This window comes from Bubalus kerabau, chromosome 13, assembly GCF_029407905.1.
Source record: "Bubalus kerabau isolate K-KA32 ecotype Philippines breed swamp buffalo chromosome 13, PCC_UOA_SB_1v2, whole genome shotgun sequence".
NCBI classification, from domain to species: Eukaryota; Metazoa; Chordata; class Mammalia; order Artiodactyla; family Bovidae; genus Bubalus; species Bubalus kerabau.
In genome coordinates this window covers 59771154-59779906 of record NC_073636.1, presented here as the reverse complement: position 1 = coordinate 59779906, position 8753 = coordinate 59771154, and the positions used below count along the sequence as shown (strand labels likewise).

Here is an 8753-nt window from a genome sequence, read left to right as displayed (position 1 = left end):
AGAAAGCTTTCCTCAGTGATCAGTGCAAAGAAATAGAGGAAAACAATAGAACGGGAAAGACTAGAGATCTCTTCAAGAAAATTAGAGATACCAAGGGAACATTTCATGCAAAGATGAGCTCGATAAAGGACAGAAATGGTACTGACCTAACATAGCTATATAAGATATAAGATATAAGATATAAGATATAAGATATAGATATAAGAAGAGGTGGCCAGAATACACAGAAGACTATACAAAAATATCTTCATGACCAAGATAATCACGATGGTGTGATCACTCACCTACAGCCAGACATCCTGGAATGTGAAGTTAAGTGGGCCTTAGAAAGCATCACTACGAACAAAGCTAGTGGAGGTGATGAATTCCAGTTGAGCTAGTTCAAATCCTGAAAGATGACGCTGTGAAAGTGCTGCACTCAATATGCCAGAAAATTTGGAAAACTTAGCAGTGGCCACAGGACTGGGAAGGGTCAGTTCTCATGCCAATCCCAAAGAAAGGCAATGCCAAAGAATGCTCAAACTACTGCACAATTGCACTCATCTTACATGCTAGTAAAGTAATGCTTAAAATTCTCCAAGCAAGCCTTCAACAGTACATGACGCGTGAACTTCCAGATATTCAAGCTGGATTTAGAAAAGGCAGAGGAACCAGAGATCAAATTGCCAACATCTGTTGGATCATAGGAAAAATAAGATAGCTCCAGAAAAACATCTACTTCTGCTTTATTGACTATGCCAAAGCCTTTGACTGTGTGGATCACAACAAACGGTGGAAAATCCTTAAAAGGATGGGAATACCACCAGACCACCTTACCTGCTTCCTGAGAAATCTGTTTGCAGGTCAAGAAGCAACAGTTAGAACTGGACATGGAACAACAGTTTGGAACAACATGGTTCCAAATTGGGAAAGGAGTACATCAAGGCTGTATATTGTCACTCTGCTTATTTAACTTCTATGCAGAGTACATCATAAGAAATGCTGGGCTGGATGAAGCACAAACTGGAATCAAGATTGCCGGGAGAAATATCAATAACCTCAGATATGTTTCTTCCACCCTTATGGCAGTAAGGTTTCTGCCACCCTTATGGCAAAAAGTGAAGAAGAACTAAAGAGCCTCTTGGTGAAAGTGAAAGAGGAGAGTGGAAAAAGTTGGCTTAAAACTCAACATTCAGAAAACTAAGATCATGGCATCTGGTCCCATCACTTCATGGCAAATAGATGGGGAAACAATGAGAGACTTTATTTTTTGGGCTCCCAAATCACTGCAGATGGTGACTGCAGCCATGAAATTAAAAGATGTTTGTTCCTTGGAAGAAAAGCTATGACATCCTAGACAGCATATTAAAAAGCAGAGACATTACTCTGCCAACAAAGGTCCATCTAGTCAAAGCTATGGTTATTTTTCATGTATGGATGTGAGAGCTAGACTATGAAGAAAGCTGAGCACCAGAGAATTGATGCTTTTGAACTGTGGTATTGGAAAAGACTCTTGAGAGTCCCTTGGACTGCAAGGAGATCCAACCAGTCCATCCTAAAGGAAATCGTCCTGAATATTCATTGGAAGGACTGATGCTGAAGCTGAAACTCCAATACTTTGGCCATCTGATGCGACGAACTGATTCATTTGAAAAGACCCTGATGCTGGGAAAGATTGAAGGCAGGAGAAGGGGGATGACAGAGGATGAGATGGTGGGATGGCATCACCAACTTGATGGACATGAGTTTGAGCAAGCTCCAGGAATTGGTGAAGGACAGGGAAGCCTGGCATGCTGCAGTCCATAGAGTCACGAAGAGTTATACACGATTGAGCAACTGAATTGAACTGAGTTTAGGCTAGGTGGCATCTCTGCCCTAACTAATGTAGAAGTTAGTTAAGAACAACAATAATTAGCATAGATAGAAGATTTTTTGCTTTTCTGATTGCCTGTGAGTTATACAGCAAAACTTCAGTCCACTGCAGGTTTAAATTAAGAAAATAGTTCTGACGTAAATGCTAAGAAAATGTAAGTAGGTAAATTGGGAAGAGATACTGCCTTTCCTCTACCCTGAGAGACCATCAGTTGTAAGGATGTTGGAATGAGTGAACTGTTGGAGTCAAACAGCCCTGAATTCAAATCCTGGTTCTTCTACTGGCTATTAATAGCAACAGGACCTTAGACAAGTCATGCTGCCATGTATCCATCCACTTATTCATCCAACCATCCATCCATTCATCCATCTATCTATACATCCATCCATCCATCCACTCAACAAATATTTGAACACCTACTACACCCTAGACATTTGAGAACTGAAGTCAACCGAAATCCCTGTGTTTGTGTTAAACCATACAGAAACCAAACTAAACAGAATTGCTTGCTGCAGGACATATATGCTCCTGGAAGATAAGACTATCAACTAGCTAAACAGCTTCCTTATGAAGAGTTTTTTTTTTTTTTTTTTTCTGCAAAGGACTTCTGTTCAGGGGGACAGTGGCCTTCAGTGTCTGTAACCTAATCCTTGGAACCTGGGAATATGTTTTATTTTGTTACAAAAAGGACTTTGCAGATGTGATTGGGTTAAGGACCTTGAGATAGGGAGATTATCCTAGATTATCCAGTGGGATTAATGGAATCCCAAGCATCCTTATAAGGGAACAAGGGAGGCAGGAGGTGTAGTGCCGGAATGCAGCAGAGAACAGCTCCACTGGCTATTGTTGGCTGTGAAAACACAGGGTAGGTACATGAGCTAAAGAATGTGGGAGCTTCTAGGAGCTGGAAAAGGCCAGGAAATGATTCTCCCCAGAGCCTCCAGAAGGCTCTGTAAATACCTAGATTCTATTTTATTTTTAAACAATTTTAGTTTAAAATTTTTAAAATTTATATTGGAGCATAGTTGATTTACAATGTTGGGTCAAGACCTTGATTTTTAGTCTAGTGGGACCCATTGCAACTTTTGATTGTAAGATAATACATTTGTGTTAAGGCACCAAGTTTGTGGCAACTTGTTTTAGCAGCAACAGGAAATTAATACAATGTCGGATAATACGTATTTTCAGCTTTGTAGGTTGTATGTTCTTTTTCACAACCCCTGTCACTGATGGTAAACACAGGAGCCAGTTTGGACCCTGGGCCAGGCCACAATATGGCGACACTTTTCAGAGGAGCCTGGAGGGAATAGCATGCGGGGGTCCATGGGGTTGCAAAGAGTCGCACACAACGGAACACACACAGTCCTAGCATACTGAATGGGGAGTGATAACAGTAGAATGTTGTATTGTGAGCATGGAATGAAATAATGCATGTAAAACTTTTAGTGGTGCCTGAGAAATAGCAAGCACCCAGTAAAGTTTATTATTATTTTATTTTTTTATGTGGATCTTTTTTTACATTTTTATTGAATTTGTTACAATATTGCTTCTATATAATGTTTTGGTTGTTTGACCACAAGACATGTGTGATCTTATCTCCCCAACCAGGGATCAAAACCACACCTCCTGCACTGAAAGGTGGAGTCTTAACCACTGGACTTCTGTGGGAGTCCCTGTAATTAATATTATTTTCTCAATCAATATTGCGGCATTGGTTACATGAAGAGGAATACACTTGATTTGTCCAGTAGTCTGCCCATAAGGACACTATAAGGAAAGGCCAAGTACCGTCTGTTTGTCAGATATGTCTGATTAAAGCTCTTCTCCAGCAGCTCATAGACAACCACAGAAGGGGAAAAACAGCTTGAGGAGGAAGAATAAATGAGAAGAATCCTCTTTACCTGAAAATGACAACCTGGAACAGATTTGGTGAAAAACAAACATCTCTAAGTCACAGGATCATCCCAGCTTTGAATGGCGTGGGGCTCTTCTGTTACTATTTTCCCATTCCAGCATTGACATATTTTATTACTAATTGCTTCTTCAAACCTCATCAATGATCTTTTGCACTTTCCTCAAAGAAATGTTGAAAGCTTTTAATGAAGAAATTAATTATGTATAGTCTTGAATGCAAATTAGACTAATTAATTGTAGCATTGATACCCTCTCCTAGCACAAAATATGAGAAGTGGCATTATACATATTTATAAGGTACAGTACATTTTGACAGATGCCTGCAGATTGTGATGAAAAGGTGGTCAAGGTGTCTGAAAGGATGCCTTCTCTCTGACAGATGAGTGTGGCTGCATTTCGTGAGAAGTTTGGGTGAGTTGTCAACAATAGTGACTTTAGAATGTTGAGATAGGAAAACTTTGGGCATAAAATGAGTTTCCCCCCAAAATGGAAAACTTGAGTGGAATGGAGATGATTGGAAGCAGGATCAAATGTTTCCTAGGAGAATGAACTTGAGCATTCTTGGTTCCAACTGTGTGATTGTCCAAGAACCATTTCCATCAGGGCTGAGTGGTTGCAATTTGCAAAAGGGATTTTGTGATGTAATTAAGGCTGCTCATCAGTCGACTTTGGGTTAATCAAAAGGGAGATTACCTGGACAGGCCCATTCTAATCATATGAGCCCCTGGAAATCCGAGTTTTCTCTGACTAGTAGCAGAAGGAGAAGTAAGTGAGAGAGATCCAATATGTGAGAAGGACTCATTGAAAGATCATCTTTTGTTGCTGATGAAGGGGCCACCCATTAAAGACCTGGGAGTGGCCTCCAGGAGCTGAGAGCAACCCGACCCCTTGCTGGCAGCTGGCATTTGATGACAAGCATCCAGATATGCAGATGACACCACCCTTAGGGCAGAAAGTGAAGAGGAACTAAAAAAAGCCTCTTGATGAAAGTGAAAGAGGAGAGTGAAAAAGTTGGCTTAAAGCTCAACATTTAGAAAACTAAGATCATGGCATCCGGTCCCATCACTTCATGGGAAATAGATGGAGAAACAGTGGAAACAGTGTCAGACTTAATTTTTGGGGGCTCCAAAATCACTGCAGATGGTGATTGCAGCCATGAACTTAAAAGACGCTTGCTCCTTGGAAGGAAAGTTATGACCAACCTAGATAGCATATTCAAAAGCAGAGACATTACTTTGCCAAGAAAGGTCCATCTAGTCAAGGCTATGGTTTTTCCAGGGGTCATGTATGGATGTGAGAGTTGGACTGTGAAGAAAGCTGAGTGCCGAAGAATTGATGCTTTTGAACTGTGGTGTTGGAGAAGACTCTTGAGAGTCCCTTGGACTGCAAGGAGATCCAACCAGTCCATCCTAAAGGAGATCAGTCCTGGGTGTTCATTGGAAGGACTGATGCTGAAGCTGAAACTCCAGTACTTTGGCCACCTCATGTGAAGAGTTGACTCATTGGAAAAGACTCTGATGCTGGGAGGGATTGGGGGCAGGAGAAGGGGACGAGAGAGGATGAGATGGCTGGATGGCATCAAAGTTTGAGTGAACTCCGGGAGTTGGTGATGGACAGGGAGGCCTGGCATGCTGCAGTTCATGGGGTCGCAAAGAGACACAACTGAGCGACTGAACTGAACTGAATTGAAATGAAGTCAAAGATGTCAATCAAAGGACCTGCCTAAGGCCACACATTAAGTGAGCCAGGGTCACACCCTTGAGCCTCTGACACTAACTTATCTTATTAGGTTACTACAGTAGCTGTTGTAACAGAGATCTGACTAACAGTGGCTGAGGCTGGTTTCTCTTTTATATCTCAGTGTAGTAGCTCAGACTGTACTGTCAGTTGTCCAGACTCCTTCTACATTTTTTCTCTTTTATCTCCAATAGGAAGCATCCATTTCATTGTCTGAGGTTTCCCAGGTGGCACAGTGGTAAAGAATATGCCTGCCAATGCAGGAGACGCAGAAGGCTTGGGTTCGATCCCTCGGTTAGGAAGATTCCCTAGAGAAGGCAATGGTAACCCACTCCAGTATTCTTGACTGGAGAATTCCATGGACAGAGGAGCCTGGCAAGCTAGTCCGTGGGGTTGCAGAGTTGGATACAACTGAGCACACACCCACATTCCATAGTCTAGTCTGAGGGATGGTGGAGTAACAGGATCTGATTTAAGTTATAGAAAGATGACCGGCTTGCAGGGGGAGGCATGGGTGGGCATGCGTGGGAACTGGCCACAGAGTCAAAAGTAAAAACATCTGTTCCAATAGGAGGACCAGAGAATAATGAGATCTAATGAAGGGACCCCATGTAAGATGACAAAGGACAACTCACTCTTGGGTTCACACTCTGGGATGCAGTAGGGAGTGGTGGGGACTGCGGCAAACTGCGCCCTGCATGCTGCCCACTGCAGGGCTGCCCACCTTAGGCCCTATGGACATTCAGTCTTCTTCACAGAAGACTTCCCCTGGCCTCCACCCACAGGATGCCAGTAGCACCCTCCCCCAATCTGTAATAAGAAAAATGTCTCCAGATGTTACTGAGTATCCCCTGAAGGGTAAAATCTTGCCCAACTCACAAACACTGGCCTTTAGGGAGCAGCCATCATTCAACTCCCACCGCAGCTGCCTAGTGGGAATGCAGGCTCCATGTTCCTGAATCTTCCAACTCTTAAAACTCCTTCTCATATTTAATATTGGCAAATAACCCACTTAAAAAAAAATACCAGCCAATACCATGTGGGACAGATAAAAGCCCATCCCAGGCCCTGGTCTGCATCTTTAGAGTCAGTAGTCTATGACCACTGCCAAATGCTGGATGGGATTGGTAGACTTATTCTCACGTTTCCAAAGGACCTGGTTTATGGAACCTTCCATTGAACATTTCAACATTTGTTGAATGAGTAAATAAAAGAATCTGACAGTTTAGGACTTCCCTGGTGGTCTGGTAGTTAAGAATCCTCCTGCCAATGCAGGAGATGTGGGTTCAATCCCTAGTCTGGGAAGATTCCTCGAGCCTTGGGGCAACTAAACCCATGTACCACAACTACTGAGCCCAAGCCCTAAAGCCAATAAACCACAATTACTGAAGCCTGTGTGCCCTACAGCCCATGCTCTGCAATGAGAGGCCACCGCAATGGGAAGCCGGCACACCGCAACTAGAGAATAGACCCTGCTTGCCACAACTAGAGAAAGCCTGTGCACAGCAATGAAGATTCAGCGCAGCCAAAAGTAAAATTAAAAAACAAGAATCTGACAGTTTATAATGTCAATCCTGAGTGTCCCTCCTTCCTAACCCCCTAACTTTTATTTGACATGCAAACCCCTAATCTTTCAGGTCACTCCAAAGTTCATTTCTTTCCCCTTCCTGATGCATCCAGGTGTTTCAGACTTAGGAAAAAAAAAAAAAAGAATCATCCAAAGTCACAAACCGGATTGTACACAGCTGTCAGCGCCCCCATTTGAAGGCAGTTCTTCCAGAAACACACAGAAGAGCCACACATGCCCATCACCCCCACCCCCCAACCTCCTTTTTTAGAGGAAAGAGCTCAGCCACGTGTGGGAAAATACTGTCTGCTTTGTGGTGGTCAGGACAGCGAGCTTATGCTGAAAATGTCCTGCTCTGGATAAAAGTAAATAAAACAGAACTTTGTTCTTTAGAATTAATGTCAGTATTTCCTTCCACACTGCCGACATCTCGGGCACCTCTGCACCTTTGCGGATGTCGTAGGAAAGGCTCCTGGTGAAGGTCAGCGCAGGACCGTGTCTCATTTGCACACGTGCTCCCCTCCCCTTGTGTTTTCATGGTTGGGTGTTTTGATGTCTGAGTGAAATGTGGCAGATTCTGGAGTTCTGGTTCCTGAAGTTGATTTCTGGCGGGCGCCCTGCATCTCCCAGATGGGGTACAAATTGACAGCAAGCCCTGGGATCTCGAGGCAGTGGCGGAGCCGAGGCACACGGGGGACAACACCTACCATGGAGGTGATAAATATCGTACCAACAAGGCCCACTTTATTATCTGGGGCTTCCTCTGAGCCCAGGCCCGGCAGACACTTGGTGGACGCTGCCCACGTGACAGTGCCGCCAACATCCGGAAGGGGCGGGTAGCATAGTTACCGCGCACACACCCCCAGCGCCTGTCTCTACACCACCTGCCTGTCTTTGCTGTCTCACCTCCCACCACTCGGCTCCAGCCACACTGAGCTGCCTTCAGTGGCTCCAAGGCGGGGGTGGTGTGGTGGGGGGTGTGGGGTGGCAAGTTCTTTCTGTAAAGGACCAGATGGTAAATATTTTACGTGTTGTGGTTTGTGGTTGCTCTCCTAGCGCTACCACTGACAACTGCGTTCCCAGGAACCCCTTGTGCTTAGTCACTCAGTCTTGTCTGACTCTTTGCAACCCCATGGACTGTAGTCTGCCAGGTTCCTCTGTCCATGGGGATTCTCCAGGCAAGAATACTGGAGTGGGTTGCCATGGCCTCCTCCAGGCCATCTTCCCAACCCAGGAATGGAACCCAGGTCTCTTGCACCGCGGGTGGATTCTTTACTGTCTGAGCCACCAGCGAAGCCCCAGGAACCCCTTGATCCTAGGCAAAAACGGACAGTTTGGTCAACCCTCTTTACAAGCTATCTGGTCTCTGTTGCAGCTGCTCAGCTCTGCCCTTGAAAGGCTGCAAATGAGTGGGTGTGGCTGTTTGCAAATAAAACTTTATTCATAAAATCAAGTGGCCAGCCAGAGGAGTTCCTGACCCCTTGTTCTAAGGCGCCAGTCTCACTCTGTCCTCAGGGCCCTTGCATTTGCATGAGTCCCTCTTCCCTCAGATATTCAACCAAGTCTTTGCTCAGCTGTCACCTCCTCAGAATCTAGGAACCCCCATGCCTCCTTCTCTAGAGGGTTTTTCTCAACCAGAGGGCAACACCCTGCCTGGGAGGTTATGTTCTGCCTCCCGGACTG

The 8753-nt window shown here is 44.5% G+C and overlaps 1 long non-coding RNA gene across 1 annotated transcript; it reads left to right on the top strand.

The window, feature by feature from the left end:
- Window positions 1-2454: 2454 nt before the first annotated feature.
- On the top strand, window positions 2455-3987 carry LOC129625025 (uncharacterized). Its single transcript, XR_008701226.1, has 2 exons — window positions 2455-2717; window positions 3461-3987. It is a non-coding gene; the product is annotated as an uncharacterized LOC129625025 (long non-coding RNA).
- Window positions 3988-8753: the final 4766 nt, after the last annotated feature.